The following is a 12868-nucleotide window of genomic DNA, read 5'->3' as shown; positions in this document are numbered from 1 at the left end:
TTATTAATCAACACAACCCTCTTTGTGAGAATAATTAACAGATATTAGTCTGGGTGAGTCGCATTGAAAATGAATCTTTGTCTGTTGTCAACAATTTTGAATTTCACACGAAAATCACGTTTTTACGCTTATGTCAAGAAGAAAAATTAATAGCAGCGAGACTGGTCAAGAAAATTACAAGTGTTTTTTGTAACATTCTTTCTGCCTGTACCGCGCTATTCAATCAAAAAGATTCCACCCCCGACGCTGGCCGGAAGGAAAAGCAAGGCAGAGCGACACTACATCCACTCCTCTCTAATGGCAATGCGCCTATAATATAAACATCCCCCCACCCCTCAACTCTAAACCACCACCAGCTGACATCTCTTATCGCCTCCTCCGCACCAAGGGCACACTATCAACATTCCCCCTTCCTTCGCTCTTTCCACCACCATAGACTAGATAGGGCAGAGACTGCGGGGAAAACCAGAGCTGGTTCCGTAAACGAAGAGGGAGGAGAGGTTGGTGGGGGTAGAGTAGAGAGAGTGAGGGGCACATCCGGCGTGAGGTTGTAGGACTTGGGGATTGATATGACGTTATAACCGACATGGATGAGTGACGTTATAACTGGGTGACGTTATATCCGGTGACGTTATATCCGAGGTTAAAATAGTCTTGGAAAGAAGGAATTGAGCCGGGACCGGTGTTTGGGTGACAATATAACGTGGTGACGTTATATCCGAAGACGTTATAAACGAAGTAGACTGTATATATATATATGTATACACAACTCTCCTGTGTTCACTTTCAAGTGAATAACTATCGTTCTGATATCATTTTAAAGTGAAGCTAAAGAAACCTGGTATCGGCACTGCTGTGCATCTCCTATGATCTCAATGGTATCAAGGCACGGGTCATAGCCCTTTGCCGCGACAAGGTTTGCCGATACCGGCACTTGTCTTGTCTAGACAGTGACGTCATTCATAGATGACGCCAATCATAAATGACGTTTGTCAAGGGAACTTATGCTTTCAAGTGTTGCTGCTTCCAGTGACAGGAAGGTATAGAGATTGATCATTGTATACAATCAATTTATCATTGTATACACAAATTACACAAACGTCATCTTGTGAGGGACCAAAAAATATTGAAACTCTCGGATGATTTTTTTGTGTGATACCACAAAAAAATCATCCTCGAGTTTCAATATTTTTCGGTCCCTCACTCGATGACGTTGTGTAATCTCTATATCTTTCACCTTTACTTGCCTGTTTTGAAGTCCTCAATGTCTCCCACCCACCTTGTTATCATCCAGGTGTTCAGCACTGCATCATCTTTAACAATCCACTTGTTTAGAACTAGACTTTGTTACTGTCTTATTCATTTTTGGAATTCCGGCACGCTAAACATATTACGTCATGTATAATTACGTCATAGACAGACATTGCGTCAAAGGATATTTGTAAACATCGTGCGAGTTAATTATAGAACACCCGACGAAGGCCACGAGGCCAAAATATTGGTGAAAACGTGAAGGCTTGTTTTGGTTATTTTTTCCATATATGTTTGTATTTATATACATACATAGATATATACGGCTTCTGTGTGTGTGTGTGTGTGTGTGTGTGTGTGTGTGTGTGTGTGTTTGTGTGTGTGTGTGTGTGTGTATGTGTGTGGAGGCAACACCTGTGGATTGTAGAGTTCTGTTTGTGATGGGGTCTGGCGGCTTTTGTCTGTCTGTATGTTCTGGCATTTGAGAAGCCATAACAGATAATATAGGGCCTAGAAATAAGCTCTAAAATTCTCAATCCCGTTTGAGAGGACTTCGCCTTTAAAGGTGATTGTGGTGAACCGCCACGCTGTCTGTCTCTGTCTCGCGATTCACCCCGGCGAAGCCGGGTATTCCTCTAGTTATATATATTTATTACCAATTCAGTGCCCCATATGGCTTTTTGACCAATCAGGACGGATTCTAGGTGACCTGTTAAATGTTATAACGTTCAGGCAGGGACCCTTTTTGTATATCAAGCTAAAAATTGACAAAACAAAGTAAAAATGTAAATCAACAATATCAGCGTGATTTATTCTACAGAATGACACTTCAAATGCTGTCAGATAATACTCTCTTTATCTAAAAAAAAAAATACCGATAAGCGAGTTTTGTCGGTGGGTGCTTTACGGAACAGCAAGGTACCGCCCATCCTCTGAGTGTGAAATGCCGACCCGCTCACTTGAAATCTAAATTACCTATGTTCGGAAAATCAAGTGAAATTGCGTCACTCGCGTTACGTCAAATGTATCTTTACGTCATTTCCCATCCGCCTTGAGTCGGTTCTAAATCTGTCGCTCTCTATTCAACAAGAAAAAGCGAAGCAACCGAAACGCATGTTGAACATGGTTTATCTTGTGAGATTGTTGTGTGTCAAACGCATTTGATCTGTGAATATTCATCACGTCAGGAGTATTACACTGATTGGCTGACCCAGGTCACGAGAATTCTTTGACTGACAGGCATAATCAGGTAGGAGCGCTCCAGTTCCCATTGCGGCTGTTCTGTCTAATTCGCGGGGTCGCTTCGAAATTTGTTTTGGTCGAATTAAACGGTAAGAAAACCGTTATCTATATATATATACGACTTGTGTCTGTGTGTCTGTGTGTCTGTGTGTTTGTGTATTTGTGTATTTGTGTATTCGCCATGCACGGCCAAAGTTCTCGATGGATCTGCTTCAAATTTGGTGGGCTTATTCAGAGAGACCCCGGACACAACCTCATCGATGAGATATTTCAACACGTGCTCTCAGCGCGCAGCGCTGAACCGATTTTGGTTCCACCTCAGCTATTTTGGTTCCACCTCAGCTACCCGGGCCCCCATACCGACACACCATAGCCGCTACACCACATCACAACGCCAAAGTTCTCGGTGGATCTTTTTCAAATTTGGACACCGTATTCAGCTACACCCCGGACACAATATCATCGATGAGATATTTCAACACGTGCTCTCAGCGCGCAGCGCTGAACTGATTTTGGTTTTTGTGTTCATTTCACCATTATAAGTAACTCTTCCTTATCTTCTCATCTTCTCCACGTTTTCAGCGTTTACCTCCCTTCCTTCGTATGGTGCACTATTAGTTTGAGGGAGGCATCTTCGGATATTCCCGTTCTGTTACTATTTTTAGAAGGTCACCGCAGTGTCCAGAACGTAAATTGGACCCGTAAATTATCCTCACTGTAAAAGTGCAAAGGTCGAATCAATTTATAGCCACGCGAAAAATACACTGTCATCTATCTCTCTATAGATATGGCTTCTCTGTGTGTGTGTGTGTGTGTGTGTGTGTGTGTGTGTGTGTGTGTGTGTGTGTTTTTATGTGAGCAACACCTGTGCATTGTTCAGTTCTGTTTGTGATGTGGTCTGGCGGCTTTTGTGTAATTTTATGTACTGGCCTTCCTTTCAGAAGCCATAACAGTTCAAAAGGGCTTAGAGATAAGCTCTAAATTGCTCAATCCTGTTTGAGTGGAGTTCGCCTCCAAAGGTGATTAACACGGTTACATTCGTCGACAAGGATGGGACTCGATATGGTCAGGAATGGCATTATGGCCACTGAATCATTTTCGTGCTGTTCCCATTCCACGAATCTGGGAGGGACCTAAGCTTGGCGGGTCCATTGTTCGGACCCGGCGAAGCCGGCGTACGGCTCTAAGTACTTCTTCCCGGCGAAGCCGGCTACCCGGCGAAGCGGGTATTCATTCTAGTTTCTAATATGCTGACTGTTAACAAATGACAAGTCATGTCTCACAAACGATATCAGCATTCGCCTAAAAGGCTCATGCTTGATATCTTTTTTCTCGACATGCCCTGTTATCATTTGCTAACAGTCAGCATATTAGAAATAACTCATATTAATATACATATATACATATATATATAAAACATCAGAAATTGTGAAAGAAACAATTGAAAGTCAGCAGAGACTTTCTTCGAGTTTGTTAAAATCTCTTAGCAGAGATAGAGAGAGAATTAAGTATCCCTTCACAGACAGCCTATTGGGAGCATCAGACCCTCCTCAAGGGGGACCGAGATTTACAGAGCAAATATATAAATATACTAGAGGATATATTCACTAGGGTGAATCGCGAGACAGAGACAGACAGCGTGGCGGTTCATCACAATCACCTCTGCAGGCGAAGTCCTGTCAAACGGGATTGAGAATTTTAGAGCTTATTTCTTAGCCCTATATTATCTGTTGTGGCTTCTCAAATGCCAGAACATACAGACAGATTGATGATAAAATCGTTTATTTAACGTCACTCTGTAAAAACATTGGCGACATTTGTCTTAGATTAAGAACACACACAGGCACGCACACAAACTTTCCCTTTATGTACAGTGGTTCACCACCCTCCCGCCCCCCGCACACTCTCGCTCATCTAATTAAAAATGGTGTTAAGAGATACTTGGATATAAAATGGTATTTTTAAAAGATCTGATAAAAATATATAGTAGCTGTATGAGAAGCAATGGCGTCAGCCGCAGCAATGTCTCTTCATATCCAGGGACCAAGTGGGTGCGTGTGCATAAGTCCAGCGATAAGTTTGGGACCTTGCCACCCAAGGTCTTTATTAAAACTTAAAAGATAGCTTAATTTTTCCTTTGAGGTATTTGGCAGAATATTTCTATTTGAGTTTATAAACTGAGTCAGGGGTTGAAAGTGGCATGAGTTCAAATCACACTCCAAAGTCAAATGAGCAATGGTGAGGTCGGATTGACAGGTGCATTTAAGCTCTAGAAATTGGTAACTCCCAGCTTCTGCCCTTAGGCGGTTAATCCTTTTAATTACACGTGGGCATGCATTATAGGTGTTCATCTGTTTTGATGGGGCTTCCCGAATGAGCCAGCCAGAGCTTATAGCCTTGTGCATATATTTGTTCCTCCATTCTCTCCAGAGAAGAGAGTCTGTAAGGCTACTGATCTCAGAAGCAGACAATGGCAGGTCTACCTCGGAGGCGCCCATGCCTTGGGCAGCTTCTTTAGCGGCTTTGTCCGCTTTCTCGTTGCCAGGCACGTTCACGTGTGCTGGACACCAGACCAGGTTAATCTCGCTTCCTTTTTTTATAATTTTATTTGCCAGCTCCTTTATGGCAATGACAAGATCATGTCTTTTTGATCTTTTGTTAGATCTCAATGCTTCAATGGCTGCTTTGGAGTCAGAGAATATAGCTATCTTTTGAGGAGGAGTGTTCTTGAGATTGAGATGAACAAGCGACATGCAGATGGCAAGGAGCTCAGCTGAGAAGATCGAGTTTCTGTTGCACAGTTTAAATTTCCCAGTCATGTCATCGCTGGGGATTACAAAAGCTGCGCCAGCCTTCTTGTCATCCAACACTGACCCGTCTGTGTAAACATGAACATGGCCTTTGTATACAGTATCAATGTGCTCAAGGGCTTGTATCCTGAGTAATAACTGATCATCCTTTGTAGCTGTGCAATATTCTGTGTCAAAATTCATTTCTTTCATTGTCCATGAGGGATCACGAGATATGGGGTTTTGGGCCACATCATTTGGGTCGACACTGATTTCACTAAAGAGTGAAGCATTGAATTGAGCCAGTGAGGAGAAGGTAGTGCCAAAGTGGGCCTTTTTGTTTTGGACATGATTGTAATGCGGTTGTAGCTCCTCTTTTGTTGAGTTTTGCACTGTCGTTGGCTCGAACATTGTAATCTGCGCAGCACTTACGCCGCCACATGTCAAGAGGGAGGAATCCTGCTTGGTGGTATACAATGGCCTGCTTTGAATGCCTTGGGTGTCCGAGGGCAAGCCGAAGGGCACGACATTCCGCTGACTGTAGCTTATCAAGCCATTTTCGAGCCGACGAGAAGTAGGCCTCCTGTCCATATGATAGTCTTGATCTTATAAGAGCTCTGGTGATGTTTGTTAGAATAACTGGGCACTTTGCCCATGGTTGGGCAGCCAGTATTTTAAGAAGGTTGATGGTCTTATTTGCTTTGCTTAAAAGATACTTTAAGTGAGCAGTCCATAGTCCATTTGAGGTGAAAAGTACGCCCAGATATTTCACCTGCTGACTGGGTGAGACAACAGATTTATCTAGTGAGAACTGTATCTTTTCTCGATCTTCCAGTTTTCGGTTTGTAAAGACAACGAATACAGTTTTCTCGGCAGAGAGAGTGAAGCCATTCTCCCGCATATAGTTCGCAATGTTATCTATAGCTGTTTGCCACTCTTTAGAGAATTTGTGTTCTGTTTTATAGGTTTTGTTTTGATACTCTTTGCATAGAGCAATATCATCCGCATAAAGCGTCAGTTCGGCTCCATGTGTTTTAATTGTCGATATGTCATGCAGCATAATGCTAAAAAGCAGTGGTGCTATTACTGAGCCCTGTGGCACTCCCATGTCAACTTTGCGAGTGGATGATTTGGCAGTACAGACAGACAAAAGCCGCTAGACCCCATCACAAACAGAACTCTACAATCCACAGGTTTTTGCCCACACACACACACACAAACACACACACAGAGAAGCCGTATATATATATATGTATATCTATATCTATAAATATATAGAGATAGGTGAGAGTGTATTTTTCGCGTGGCTATAAATTGATTCGACCTTTTCACTTTGACAGTAAGAACAACTTACGGGTGCAAGGGAAGCGTTGTGGACAGCGCAGTGGACAGCGCAGTGACATTCTAAAAATAGTAATAGTAACTTACAACTGAACGGGAAAGCCACACGAAGGAAGGGAGATAAACGCCAAACACTGGAGAAGATAAGGAAGAGTTACTTATAATGGTGAAATGAACACAAAAACCAAAATCAGTTCAGCGCTGCGCGCTGAGAGCACGTGTTGAAATATCTCATCGATGATATTGTGTCCGGGGTGTAGCTGAATACGGTGTCCAAATTTGAAAAAGATCCACCGAGAACTTTGGCTTTGGTGTGTCGGTATGGGGGCCCGGGTAGCTGAGGTGGAACCAAAATAGCTGAGGTTGAACCAAAATCGGTTCAGCGCTGCGCGCTGAGAGCACGTGTTGAAATATCGACCAGGTTGTGTCGTGTCCCGGGTCTACCTGAATATGCCCACCAAATTTGAAGCAGATCCATCGAGAACTTTGGCCGTGCATGGCGAATACACAGACACACACACAGACACACACACAGACACAAGTCGTATATATATATAGATATAACATCAGAAATTGTGAAAGAAACAATTGAAAGTCAGCAGAGACTTTCTTCCGAGATTTGTTAAAATCTCTTTGCAGAGATAGAGAGAGAAATAAGTATCCCTTCACAGACAGCCTATTGGGAGCATCAGACCCTCCTCAAGGGGGACCGAGATTTACAGAGCAAAGTCCCTTTGTTATATATATATACATACACACACGTAAACACACACACACACACACACACACACACACACACACACATACATACACGTACGCACACACACTTGTCCTTCCAAACATCTTATTGATTTTTGTGATTTTGTTTGTTTGTTTCATGCGCTGCGTGAACACTTTATTTTGTTTATGGTTAAACTTTGTTTATGGTTAAGTTACTAACTCTGTTGTTGTTTAAGTATTCAAGGTCTATATTGAAACTTACCCCAAAACTGCTTGGCACGATCCTTGAATGCAAACCAACGCCACCAACCGCACAGACATGGCAAACATCCTGTCGTGAGGTATCGAAAGATTGGAGTGTAGTGCGCTTCCAACTGGAAAATGAAATCTGTGTACCAATCGATACATGGAAAACAGTTCAGGCGCAGTCATAGCACGCGCCATCGCAGTGTTCGCACGTGCCAGTAGGAGGAGTGGCTTAGCTGGCCGTTGGTGCAGCAACCATGTCGGAATCAATTAAGCTCCACCGCCGCTTCGGTCCCAGTGTGTTATTTTGACCTGCCATGCTGCGGTCAAGAACTTTCCCACCGTCGGTAGCAGACTATCAAGTTTCCAAACGCGGTCAAGTTTTGACTAAATGTTTTAATATAGAGGGGGAATCGAGACGAGGGTCATGGTGTAGGTGTGTGTGTGTGTGTGTGTGTGTGTGTGTGTGTGTGTGTGTGTGTGTGTGTGTGTGTGTGTGTGTGTGTGTGTGTGTGTGTGTGTGTCTGTCTGTCTGTCTGTGCGTGTGTGTGTGTAGAGCGATTCAGACCAAACTACTGGACCGATCTTTATGAAATTTTACATGAGAGTTCCTGGGAATGATATCCCCGGATTTTCTTTTTCCATAAATACTTTTGATGACGTCATATCCGGCTTTTTGTAAAAGTTGAGGCGGCACTGTCACACCCTCATTTTTCAATTAAATTGATTGAAATTTTTGTAAAGCAATCTTTGACGAAGGCCGGACTTCGGTAAATTACATTTCAGCTTGGTGGCTTAAAAATTAATTAATGACTTTGGTCATTAAAAATCTGAAAATTGTAATTAAAATTTGTTTTTATAAAACGATCCAAATTTACGTTCATCTTATTCTTCGTCATTTTCTGATTCCAAAAACATATAAATATGTTATATTTGGATTAAAAACAAGCTCTGAAAATTTAAAATATAAAAATTATGATCAAAATTAAATTTTTGAAATCGATTTAAAAACAATTTCATCTTATTCCTTGTCGGTTCCTGATTCCAAAAACATATAGATATGATATGTTTGGATTAAAAACACGCTTAGAAAGTTAAAACGAAGAGAGGTACAGAAAAGCTATGCAGCACAACGAAACCACTAGTACTGCGCTGAACAGGCTCGTCAGTTTCACTCCGTTTTGCACAAGCGGCGGACTACGGTCATTGTGAAAAAATGCAGTGCGTTCAGTTTCATTCTGTGAGTTCCACAGCTTGACTAAATGTAGTAATTTCGCCTTACGCGACTTGTTACATAACTTGTCAAAGTTTTGACTAAATGTTTTAACATAGAGGGGGGAATCGAGACGAGGGTCATGGTGTATGTGTGTGTGTCTGTGCGTGTGTGTGTGTACAGCGATTCAGACCAAACTACTGGACCGATCTTTATGAAATTTTACAGGAGAGTTCATGGGAATGATATCCCCGGACATTGTTTTTCTTTTTTTCGATAAATACCTTTGATGACGTCATATCCGGCTTTTTGTAAAAGTTGAGGCGTCACTGTCACACCCTCATTTTTCAATTAAATTGATTGAAATTTTGGCCAAGCAATCTTCGACGAAGGCCGGACTTTGGTATTGCATTTCAGTTTGGTGGCTTAAAAATTAATAAATGACTTTGGTCATTAAAAATCTGAAAATTGTAAAAAAAAATTGTTTTTAAATAAAACGATCTAAATTTACGTTCATCTTATTCTTCATCATTTTCGGATTCCAAAAACATATAAATATGTTATATTTGGATTAAAAACAAGCTCTGAAAATTAAAAATATAAAAATTATGATCAAAATTAAATTTTCGAAATCAATTTAAAAACACTTTCATCTTATTCCTTGTCGGTTCTTGATTCCAAAAACATATAGATATGATATGTTTGGATTAAAAACACGCTCAGAAAGTTAAAACGAAGAGAGGTACAGAAAAGCGTGCTATCCTTCTCAGCACAACTACTACCCCGCTCTTCTTGTCAATTTCACTGCCTTTGCCACGAGCGGTGGACTGACGATGCTACGAGTATACGGTCTTGCTGAAAAATTGCATTGCGTTCAGTTTCATTCTGTGAGTTCGACAGCTTGACTAAATGTTGTATTTTCGCCTTTCGCGACTTGTTTATATTCCTTTTAAAATTGATAAATATTTTTAAACCCTTCTCGGAACAGCTTTCGCAATTCATGTCCACCCACAGGCGCCGGACTATTCTGAATAGCAGCGACTGCTCAAAGACCAACAGCAGACAACGATGAACTCGAACTGCCTGGAATCTGTGTTGCCTGTATCATTGCTGCTCGGCTGCATGATCACATTTCTGTATATGTGTCATGTAAATTCTTACAACCCCGGATACAAAAACAAAAACAGAAAATGACGTCACACCTTAAAAAAACATGGCTTTAATTTAAATGTAGCAGCATTGACACTAAATGTTTGTTATAATGCAGTAAAACTATTACATATGTGATTATTCTTGTTCACCTATTAATTCGTCTCCTCCCTACCCCTGTGTGTGTATTGTATGTGCCTCTTGTTTTATGGACTGGGCACAGGAGCTGCTCTCAGTGTCAAATTCCTAAAGGCCGAGGGAAGTGTTTAACTAGCCGTATCAAGCCTTATTGTGCATTCCGAACGCGTGTACTGGAAAGTTCAAGTTCAAGTTTATTGGTCCATAACCCATGGGGGCATTTTGAACAATAAATACAATCAATACAATCATGATATATGCTAATATAATAAATTTAAAAAAATAGAAAAAAATAGAAAAAAAAATAAAAAATAAAAAAAAAATAAAAATAAATAAAAAAATAGAAAATAAAAAAATTAAAAAAAATAAAAATTAAAAAATTATGAAAAACTGTTACAAATTCTATTAGTAAAGTCCAAAATATTCTTTAGCAATTTCTTTTTCTTAGTAGCAAACAACTTTTTAAAAACAACTTTTTAAATTTAAGTGCATTAGGTTTTTTCCAATAGTAAGGTGGTAACAACTCAGCTCTTTCTTCTTTGAAAAAATCACAGACAAATAAATAATGGAATTCATCACCTATGTCATGCGATACACATTTGGTGCAAGTTCTTTCTGACCTCGGGATGTTAAGATAACGTTCTTTCTGTACAGGTAAATTGTTGTTTAATGTTCTAAACTTCATCATTGAAACACATTGCTGATATGGCAGGGTTGTGACGTAGTCTTCACATGCAAAAATATCTTTGAACATTCGATAATTCCAAAACATATTTTTTGTTCCAATTTCTGTAAACCATTTATGGATATACTGGTCATATAGACTTCTTTTTACTTTCTTTTTAAACCATGTGCTTGAGTATTGAATATTTTCTTGAGAAGTCCAAAGGCCAGAGAGACCAATTTCATTTAAGGTTTTTTCAATGAAACATAAGTACTTGGATTCAATCATCTTGTTGATATACAATCTATAAGTAAAGCAATACACAATACTTGAAAATTTATTTTTATGAATAGGACTAATCAGTTTATACCAATAGCAAAGCATTCTACATTTCATATTAACATCTAGTGGATATCTTCCAAGTTCACCAAATATCATAGCATTTGGAGTTGATTTTTTTAGTTTGAAAACAATTTTATAAAAACGCAATTGAAGTTTAGTAGCAAGTTCACAGGAACCAAAACCCCATACTTCACATCCATACAATAAAATTGGAGCAATCATTTTATCGAACAGGTCAACTTGTATGTCCACAGGTAGTGACAATTGTCTACAAGTGCGCAAAAGAACAAACATTGCCCTTGAGGCACGATCATATAGATTCTTCTGTGCGACTGAAAATGTATTATTATAATTAATCTTAAGGCCCAAGTACATTACATCAAACACTACTTCGATTAAATTGCCATTGTACGTAAACAGTGGTTTATTTCTAATTTTACCTCTGGAAAAAACTATAACTTTCGTTTTGTTTACATTAATATTTAGACGCCATTTTAAACAGTATTCGTGCATTTTGTTTAAACATTCTTGCAGGTTTTTTTCCGACTCTGAGCAGATCACAGTATCATCCGCATACAGTAATAAAAACATTTGAAACAAAGCATTTACATCCGTATCATCCATTCCAGCCACAATAGCCTCTCTTGACTTGGAGTGACTGACAGGGGCTCAAATTCTCGCTACGATGCCTCCAGATTTTGATGCATCCATCTGCAGTGTCAAAGAAGAGGCGGGACCCATCTGTAAACAACAACTGAGCCCTACGATGACCGGCGTAACCACCTCACATGTTGAGTGCACCAGGTTCGGTGGGCAGCTGGATGGTTGGCAGTCAATGTTGTTTTGAGGACTGGGTGTCTTTTACTGAAGTTCAAATACTTTGATTACTAACAACAGTGGGTGCATGGTGGCAGCTCATGGTCGATGCCTGCATGCTGTCTTTTCAGGAACCGTTTTTTGCTGCATGACCTCCAATTGGATGAAGCGACTGTTGTGGTGACTGTAGGCCGACCATAACATTGTCGTACTTGTACTCTGCTTGAAGCCATTTCTTCAGTCCGATAATGTTGAAGTAAGACACTGCAACACTCTGAACCACTTGCTTAGGCCACAAAACAAGTCTGTTTACGGTAACATAGGCAAAATAAATAGGGTCGGTAGGTCGGGATTTTTATTTTTTTTTCCAGAAAAACATATTTTTAGGTTATTTTGTATGTGTGTGTGTGTGTGTGCGCGCGCGTGTGTGTGTGTGTCCGCACGGGTACGTGAGTTTTCTCTTTCGTTCCCATTCACTCCCCGCCCCCCCACATTTTGTTTGGTCTACAGACCTCAACACTGTCGCTTTTTAACTCTTTTTTCTTGCCTGTGTTATTGTTGGCTTCCCCTCGAGTAGCTTCCCTTGCTTCTCTGTCTTTGTCATTTGTTGGTTTGTGCAGTGCAGTTGTTTTGTCACTCAGTTATTCTTCTCTTCATTTTTCTATCGTCTTTCTTCTTCTTTTTTGTGTGTGTATTTTTGTGTTTTTGTGCCTGAAGAAGACCCTTAAGGCTGTTCTTAACCAGACGAACCTTTGGTTCGCGAACTAGGTTCGTGGGGTTCGGCGAACCTCAAGACTGGTTCGGCGAACTTGTCTTGGTTCTTAACCAGACGAACCTGAGTTTTCGAACTAGGTTTGGGAGGTTCGGCGAACTAGGTTCGGGGTTTGCAAGTCATGTCTTGGGAACCTTGAAGATCGGGCCGAACCTTTGACTCTTCTGCCAAGGAGGAAGACAAAT

This window comes from Littorina saxatilis, linkage group LG12 (genome assembly GCF_037325665.1).
Source record: "Littorina saxatilis isolate snail1 linkage group LG12, US_GU_Lsax_2.0, whole genome shotgun sequence".
NCBI lineage: Eukaryota > Metazoa > Mollusca > Gastropoda > Littorinimorpha > Littorinidae > Littorina > Littorina saxatilis.
This window is presented reverse-complemented; position numbering follows the sequence as displayed.